Source organism: Glycine max, chromosome 12 (genome assembly GCF_000004515.6).
Source record: "Glycine max cultivar Williams 82 chromosome 12, Glycine_max_v4.0, whole genome shotgun sequence".
NCBI lineage: Eukaryota > Viridiplantae > Streptophyta > Magnoliopsida > Fabales > Fabaceae > Glycine > Glycine max.
Genome location: NC_038248.2, coordinates 8,416,705 through 8,425,443, shown reverse-complemented (window position 1 = coordinate 8,425,443; position 8,739 = coordinate 8,416,705). Strand labels below are relative to the sequence as shown.

At 30.2% G+C, this 8,739-nt stretch overlaps 1 long non-coding RNA gene and 1 other non-coding gene across 3 annotated transcripts; both read right to left on the bottom strand.

The window, feature by feature from the left end:
• Positions 1-379: 379 nt before the first annotated feature.
• Positions 380-8,102, bottom strand: LOC121173191 (uncharacterized). Of its 2 annotated transcripts, none has more exons than XR_005887590.1 (2): positions 7,361-8,102; positions 380-1,189 (listed from the first exon to the last, which is right to left on the bottom strand). It is a non-coding gene; the product is annotated as an uncharacterized lncRNA (long non-coding RNA). The 2 variants fall into 2 exon arrangements; XR_005887591.1 differs by having other exon boundaries at positions 380-1,089.
• Positions 7,381-7,513, bottom strand: MIR171M (microRNA MIR171m). The gene has a single exon (NR_126653.1). It is a non-coding gene; the product is annotated as a microRNA MIR171m (primary transcript).
• Positions 8,103-8,739: the final 637 nt, after the last annotated feature.

Below are 8,739 nucleotides of genomic sequence, written 5' to 3'. Positions count from 1 at the left end.
ATTTAATAAATTAAATTAAATTCTCTTAGTTGTTATCACTAATATGATATATATAGACAAATTATTTCTTTTTAAAATTGTGAAGTGGGTTTCTCACAAATTCTGCCAAATTTTACAAAATTCAAAATACTTGAGATTGAATTTTTTTATTCTTGTTTCTTTAAAACTAAATCTTGAACCCATCTTATTTTTTAAGAGACCAGGAAAGTCAAAGTTACCTTCAACCTATTTGTTGCAAATTTACAATGCCTGCACACAAGATGATTTGGCGCTCGCACACATTTAATGGGTTAATAATGAATTATGCTTCCTCCATTCTAATTTTAAATTGTTTTAGCTTTTTTTTTTTACCAGAACATAAACTTTAAAATATAAAGGATAAAACAAAAATTACCTAAAATATAAAGAACTAAAAAGATACTTTAGTCCTTTTTTTTATACAAAGAAAAAAAGACAAAGACAGAAAATTAAAGCCTAATGTGAACCACACCCACTTTATCAGTCAACACAAGGGATACTAAGTTGGGAAAACATTCCAACTGAGAAAAGTTTCTCCATGCATGGCACCATATTTGGTAAACCAATCGGCATACGTATTGCCTTCCCAAAGGGTATGTTTGAAATTGACTGTCCATTCCAAATCTATAAGCTTGTAAATAATTTGAATCAAAGGAGAGTAGGGATGAATTGAAACTCATTGACAAGTATGTTGGGTAAGATGTAACACAAGCTTTGAGTTTGATTTCACATATAATGTGTCTGAAACCATCCTCTTACGCCTTACGAAGACCATATAAAGTAGCATAAAGCTCTGCCTTGAGGCTAGTAGTGACGCCACACGCGCCAAAGAAAGCTGAGATCCAATTGCCAAGATGATCCTAAATAATACCTCCAAAGCCTGAGTCTCCTAGGTTGTTGTTTGTGTTCAACTTCACAAAGGGTAGAGAAAGGGGTTCCCAACTCACGAGCCTAGTAGTAGTCGCTTGTTTAGGATGACCAAGAACCTTAATCACGTCTGAGTGGAGAATATGCACTTGGTTAATAATTTGCCAGACGCTCCATCTGATGTCCCAAAAGATAAGAGCATTGCTACTTTTCCAAAGAATCCAACACGAGACAGCAAAAGGGGTTCCATTAGAGTTGTTCAAGTTGGTCACCAGTCATTCAATCTAATTTGCAGTGTAGAAATCTGAAGTACGATTAAGCTTCAGCTACTGCTACACCTTGCCAGAGGTATTACAATCACACAATAAACGAAAAATAGTCTCCTGGCCTTGCATACACTTGTTACAAGAAGAAACAAAAGATACGTATCTAAAGACACGAAAATCATTAGTAGGGAGACTACCATGAAAGGTGAGCCAAAAAAAGTGTTTCATATTTTTATGTAATTGCAATTTTCAGACCCAGGACCAGTTTCCAGATTGAGGGGTTGGCGATGGATTATTGACACTAAACCATTTGAAGGTAGAAGCAACTGTTACACCCCTCTATCTACGGAATGATTATAATTTAAGTGACTTTTCTGACATCCTTCCTTATGCTCAAGATTATCTGCTTGTAGCATGATAAACATAAGAGGCCCATCAATGAGTTTATGATAGGTTTTGATTACAAAGTGAATTGTGATCGTAACTCAATTTTATAAAATCGATTTGTAAGGTAAATATTACTTTTCAATATATAATTTATCTGGATACTATTTTTAGTTAATATAGTACTTTGACATGTTCTCTTTTTATTGAGGCTACTTGTTATATGAGATTTTCAACATACCCTTCTATCTATGAATGATCATAATTTAGATGACTTTTTTTAACATCTTCCATCACGCTTAAGACTTGCTTGTACCATGACAAACATAAGAGGCTCATTAATGGATCTAGGATAAACTTTGATATTATATTAAAAAGTGAGTTATGAATCAATGTCAATCATACTAAATCGATTTGTAAAGTGAGAATTGTTTTCCTCTTATATTCTTTATCTCAACAATATCTTAATTGAGTCAATGTAGGACTTTATTGTGTTTCTCTTTAATTTACCTATGACTATTTATTATGTAAGACTTTCAACATATATTTTTATTTAATTAAGGATGACCACAATTTAAATTATTTTTCGAAACATAAGTAGCAAAAACCCCATCTCCCGAGGGTCCCCATATAATCACATCCTCCATATGTTCATTGAGAATGAGACTCTAGAATTCTTTCTTGGCTTCTAGAGCTATTTGTGTTGCTAATCTGTCAAAATGTCAGACACCATCTTGATAGATGACTCTAACACACATATGAGAATAAAAAATATGGACGAAAGACACTAGACGACCAAGGTAATCATCATTAAGCCATTTGTCACACCACAAAGAAATATCTCAAGACGGTTGGTGGCTTTAACAATAGGATTCCACGTCTATGATGTCCCATTGATTGTGGAAGTTAGAAGGGTAGAACCTAGACGTAAGTACTTGTATTATAGCATTTGGACCCAAAGCTTTTGCTTTTCATGTAAAAATCCCAGTATGCTTCCCCAGGAGCACTGTATTAACCTTACAAACAGGGTGAATATTTAGGCCCCCAAGAGATTTAGGTAGGGAGACGATCTCTCGATTCACCCAATATTGAAAATGATTGCTTCTCCAGATGAAATAGCAAATCTAATAATATTTAAAAATATAATAACTTTTTGCGTTTAAATTAAATTCTTTTAGAATTACTATAAGTTTTAAGTGTAGATCAAGAAAAATCTATGAATTTTATTATTGAAGAACTTATCTTCGTTGAAAAAAATATATATATTTATAACCTATTGAATATTGATAATACTAAAATATGAATAAGGATCCATTTGAAAAAAAATATTTAAACTTATCTTATGACAAAAGTATATGTATAAGGACGTGAGATAACTTATAAAAAGAACTTATGATGTATTCATAAATTGTTTTTAACTTATTTCAATAATGTCTTTATGATATTTTATGAAAACAACTTGTAAGTTATATAAAAACATTTTAATTACTCTTATTTTCTCTGTAATTATAAAAACAACTTATATATATATAAATTAATGCACGTGATAAATGCTTATTCTTCAATTAAATACTTAAATATGTTCTTTTTTACGTGTTACCTAAATATGTTCTAAATTCTTATTATGAACCAGTAAAAAAATGAATTCTTATCATGAAAAGCACATTTTTCAGCTTGGCAACTAGCAACAAATACTCTTTAATCAACATCGTATATAGAAGCACATTCGATAAGATGTTTGTAGTTGTCAATAAATTAAAGAGAACACAAGAGGATAAAAATGAAGCAAAGACCATTTCTCACAAAAGATTTCTTTATCCCTTATTTGTTTGGTTGTAAATAGAGTGAAAGAAAATAAGGAAGAAGATAAGATAGAAATATTAAATTCTTACCATTTGTTTAATTTGAAAGGAGAAATAGCATAGAGAGAAATTTTTTATCCGAGACGAGACTTACCAGAAAAACACCGACCTTCTAGATTGGAATAGAATTGGAGGAAAAAATGTACTATCTCTTTTTAATTTTCTTGGTTTATTTTTTTAAAATATAATATAAAAAGATAACAAATGATAAATATTTCTTTTACTAAGAAAATAACATTAAAAAATTAAATTTTTTAACGAGTATAAAAATATCTTTATATAATTTGTTATTTCTTTCTACTATCTTTTTCACTTTTCTAAACAAGCGGAAAGAAATTGTTTCATTTCTTTTATTTTTTATTTCTATTCATCCAAACAACATATTTTCCACTCTATTTTTATCCTTCATATTTCTTCCATTTTCTTAATTAATCCAAAAGAAAAAAAAAACACACACATTGCCATTTCAATAACATAGGCCTTTAAGGATAAAGAAAAATGTGCCTTTAATCCTTTATTTAATTAGTATAGGAAAAAAATCATTCTACTTGGAGAGAGAATTAAATAAAAAATTAAAATTTGAATTGAGTAGAAAAATATTTTTTAAAAGTCAAAATTTTCCCTTTATTTTATCAACTAAGTAAAAATATATTAGCATCCGTATACTTTTTTTTTCTCTCATAAATACTATAAATGGGAAGTCAACAAGTAAAGATGGCCATAATTTTGTCTAAATCCAAACGTATCTGCTTTAGTGGGCCTCGTGATTATGATTTTCTTAGGAGTCATGACAAAAGGTAGGAGAGCAGGATTATAATCAAATCATCAACTTGTTGCAGCACGTAAAACCCAAGAGTGGTGCTCTCTAATCCTTGACCCACGAAAATAAAAAGTGTGATGAATCTATGATGCTCCTCTCACGTCATTAAATGCTTAGATTGACATAAAGAAAGGTGTCAAGTCTTTTATTAACTTCTAGCATCAATATTCAATAGACATAACATCACCTAAATATAGTTCCCTTACAAAAATAAGGAACAAAAACTGGATTGATAAGGGAATATATATATATATATTAGGATGAATGGGCTGGCCAGCTCTACCACGGATCAGCTAGCATCGAGCTAAGAAAACTTCAAACCAAGTTAGAGTAGATTAAAATAATTTCCAACCTAAATTTAAACAACCAAACCTCTTAACTTTACATTGTTCTAATTAGGTCAACCCCTCAAGTTCGTCACATTTTTGGCACTCTTAATTTACAGAAAAAATAAATCACACCCTTCTATTTTTCCTGTAAACTATTATAACGGGTAAACAATATATATATATATATATATATATATATATATATATATATATATATATATATATATATATATATATATATAAACTATACAAAAAATTAGAAGCGTGTGATAGAAACTGCATTATTTAGTGCAATTGACTAGTGGACCACTCGATTGGCTGGCTTTCCCCTCTCCTCAAAATCGAACTTCCCTTCCCTTCATGTTGACCATATAAAGTTAAGCCCTAACTAATAAAATCTTTTTCAATATTTTTTCTTTCTTTTTTTCCTTTTCATCAGTTTCTGCATGAGTTAATATTGGAATCTCAAAAGGACAGGATAGTTGGAGAAACATCACAATTCACAATGCCTGCCCCGCCGCTAGCTATGTATATGGGGACACAACTTATGGTAGGGAAGTTAATGCAAAATTAAACACAATAGAAAAAAGAGAAGAAAAAAGAAGAAGTAAAGGGTATCAGGCCCCACTTGAGTTTGCACTTTCAAGAGCATTGCTAGCTAGCTTTTTTGTGAATAGCTCAACCATGAAGGATTGATTTGATTCCCTTAATTAATTCTCCTTGTGTCCCCTCCCTGTAACCAGTCCCTAACATCATTCTCATTATTCTTCTCTCGCTTAAATATCATGAGTATCCCTCACTTGTGGTACAACAACCCCCACCCCCTCAACATAGCAGAGAATTTATAGTTCTACGTGCATATATTTATTATTTGACATAACTGGCATCGACACCGGGGACATTAAGTATTTCAGATGAGTAGCTAGAGAAGATGACATTAATTCTTTATGGAAGTACCGCTCAAAGATAATTGTAAAAACTACAAGTGAAAGGTTTTTTTTTTCCACTTTACAAATTGAGTCTGTGAGTTATTCATCTTCAATATAGCCACGACTTTTATGTTGGCTACTAAAGACCTAACACAACCCTCCTTGATTTGAGCTTGAGACTGAGTGGAATTTTTAACCGGCTATGAAGTCCGATGGTTTTAACCGAACTAAATGATTTTGTGTAATTCATATATATAATTAACCACATCCAATGTGAAAAGATTTTATTGCTTTTGTTATATTTAGTGCGTATGTGAGGAGGTATTCATCTTTAAATTTTATATAATACGTCAGTTTGTTTAAACTTATTTATTATAAATAATATTTTTTTCTTAATATATTTATTTACATTATTTCTACTTAAAATATAATAAATTTTTGCTTATTTTAAGAAATAAATTTTATCTGTTTTCTAAAAAAATATTTATTTTTTGAAAAAACATTTTAAAAATGCTTATTTTTAAATTGTCTTTTTAAGTTTAAATAAATTGGTCCAATAATTAAAATTATGATTAATTTTAGAATATATATATATATATATATATATATATATATATATATATATATATATATATATATATATATATATATACTCTTTTACAAAGGGTGGACTAAATATACTTTGCCTTGAATTGCTGTTTTTTTCTAGGATTCTCTATTTTTTGTATAAAAGATAATGCAATAGAATAATGGATAGTGCCAGCTCTGATGGCCGACCTGATACGCCAATTTTACCAACTCCTGCTGACGTTAATGAGCATTATATATGCATTAATTTATCATCATATCATTGTTAAACTAGCAACGTGCCTAGAGGAAGCAGAAGTTCTTAATACTCGTGGGGTAGATGTTTTGGTTCCCAGGGTTCATTATAGAGATGTGAGAAGACAAAAGATACCGAATCTAGGTGGAGAAGAAAAGTTGGTGGCAAGCAACACAAGAGATTTTGTGACCAAGATCAATATCTATACATCCTACCTAACATAGGCATACTGTGTTGCATAATTCTTGTGCTTAATGAATATCTTTGTTAATTACACCTACTAACTACATATTTGGATTATTCAAGCTTTAGTTTGAACGAATTTTATTTTGCAAACTAAGTTTGCAAAAACAATCTTGATTTTGCTTTCAATTGTAACTTGGCGTCAAGCCAAAGTAGGTGAGCAAAGATACTTTTATGAGAAACCAAACATATTACCCAACTGAATTTTCTAGACAAATGTAAGTTGAAGGATATCAAACGATAAACCAAACTTAGCCCAAGTCTTCTGTTGAATACATTCATCTTGCGCCCTAATTCCAATTTGTCTGAGAAAAAGGGTCTTCATTGGTTAGCTTTATTTTGATTGACATTAGTATATTGGAATAGCTAATAATCCCACCGTCCAACTAATCTTAGAAAGACACATTATACATGTTTATACATGTGTGTATATCCACTTGCCTTAAAAAACTTAATTTTTGTTTTCTGCACAAATACGTAGAATCCATTTGTTTGATTGTGAGGATAGGCAAAGACAGGTGGAGAAGCAAGGTTCTGAGAATAAGAAACAAAACAACCATATAAAGAGAAAACAAACATTTATAATCTACTAGAATCAGCTTAATGGTAAGAGTTAGAGTATTTTACACAAAGTACGTACTAGGTTTAAATTAACCTTATTCTCACTATTATACACACAAAAAAAACAGACAGATATGTATATGTTTGAAAAGAAATACATTATATAACTCGGGAAATTAATTAAGGACAACTGTATAATTAAGAGAGAGAGGAAAAAAAAATTAATGAGGATTGGAGAAATAATTAACATGAACATACCAGGGAGGATTTGAGATTGGGATGAAGATGGAAAGAAGTGCAAGATGAGATATTGACGCGGCTCAATTAAAATTACATGGCTGGTTTTCATCTTAACCATGTCTTCAAATTGAGGCACGCCAATACCTTGATTTGTGCTTCATACAACACTTCCCCCATCACCACCTATGACCCTTATGGATTTTGATTCTTCTCCTTTCTCCATGTGTGCCCCAGATGCTGATTATGCCACTTTTCACCACTCTTAATTTTCTTTTCTTAATGATCTTCAAAGAAAGGAAATTAAAGACCAGAGAGTGTATCATATTATATAACAAGAGTCTTGAGTGAGATGAGGGGCTATAAATATATAAGGAGGGTAAAATCAGTTTGGTTTAATTTCTTCCATGCCCCTCTTGAGATGAGCCACGAAATGGTAGCTGCGTGTAGAGAAGGGGAAAAATAAAACATCAAAACCGAACGGATTGATTTGTGCTTATTATGTACGTGTCCACTGTTTGACTAACCATTTTCCATCTTCCACGAAGCCACCAGCCACCAGCCAACCACGTAGGGTCCCGTATTTCTTGCATTTAATTCTTTTGTAGCTTTTTTTTTCTTCCGGTGGTTCAGTTTGGTGAATCTTTACAAAATATAGTATTAGATTTTCCACACAACAGACAGATAGTAATTTGTTATTTTTTTTAGTTTAACTTTGCTATTCTTTTTTTCGATAATGAATTTTTCTATATTTTTTATTGAAGTAAATATTGTTATACTAAAAAAAATAACATAAGTTTCATGTATTGTTAAATATTAACTCACTAAAAATTATCATGAGTAAAATTTTTAAAATATTTATTATAAAAATGAATAATCTTATAATACATGAGAATTAATGATTGAATATTTTAAATATATTTAAATTAAATTCAACACATGATTGATTCAAAGTGTGAAAACGGTAATGCACATATAGTGTCAACATTGGTTAAGGAAATAAGATGATAAAATATTTATTGTGGAGATTATAAGAGAGTGTAGAAAGTATTTTTGGTAACGTAAATTTAGGCATCTTAATAATATGTTTTTTGGACCAATAGTTATTATTGTCTTGGAGGTGTAAAACGTTAAAAAATTTGTTTTTGAAATATAAAAATTTAAATTTTAGTTCCTGAGAGTGAAAAAATACGATAAATTCATATATATGTTTAAATTTTGTCCGTTTCTATTAATGAAAAAGTCTATATAACATATTTAGAGATGAATTTGTGAGCATTCTATACATTCAAGGACGAAAATAACTATTTTATCTAAAATATAATTTAATATTCATCTATCCCTATTACACTAAGCACTTGAAAAATAAGAAAACAAACATAAGTTATAACAAATATAAT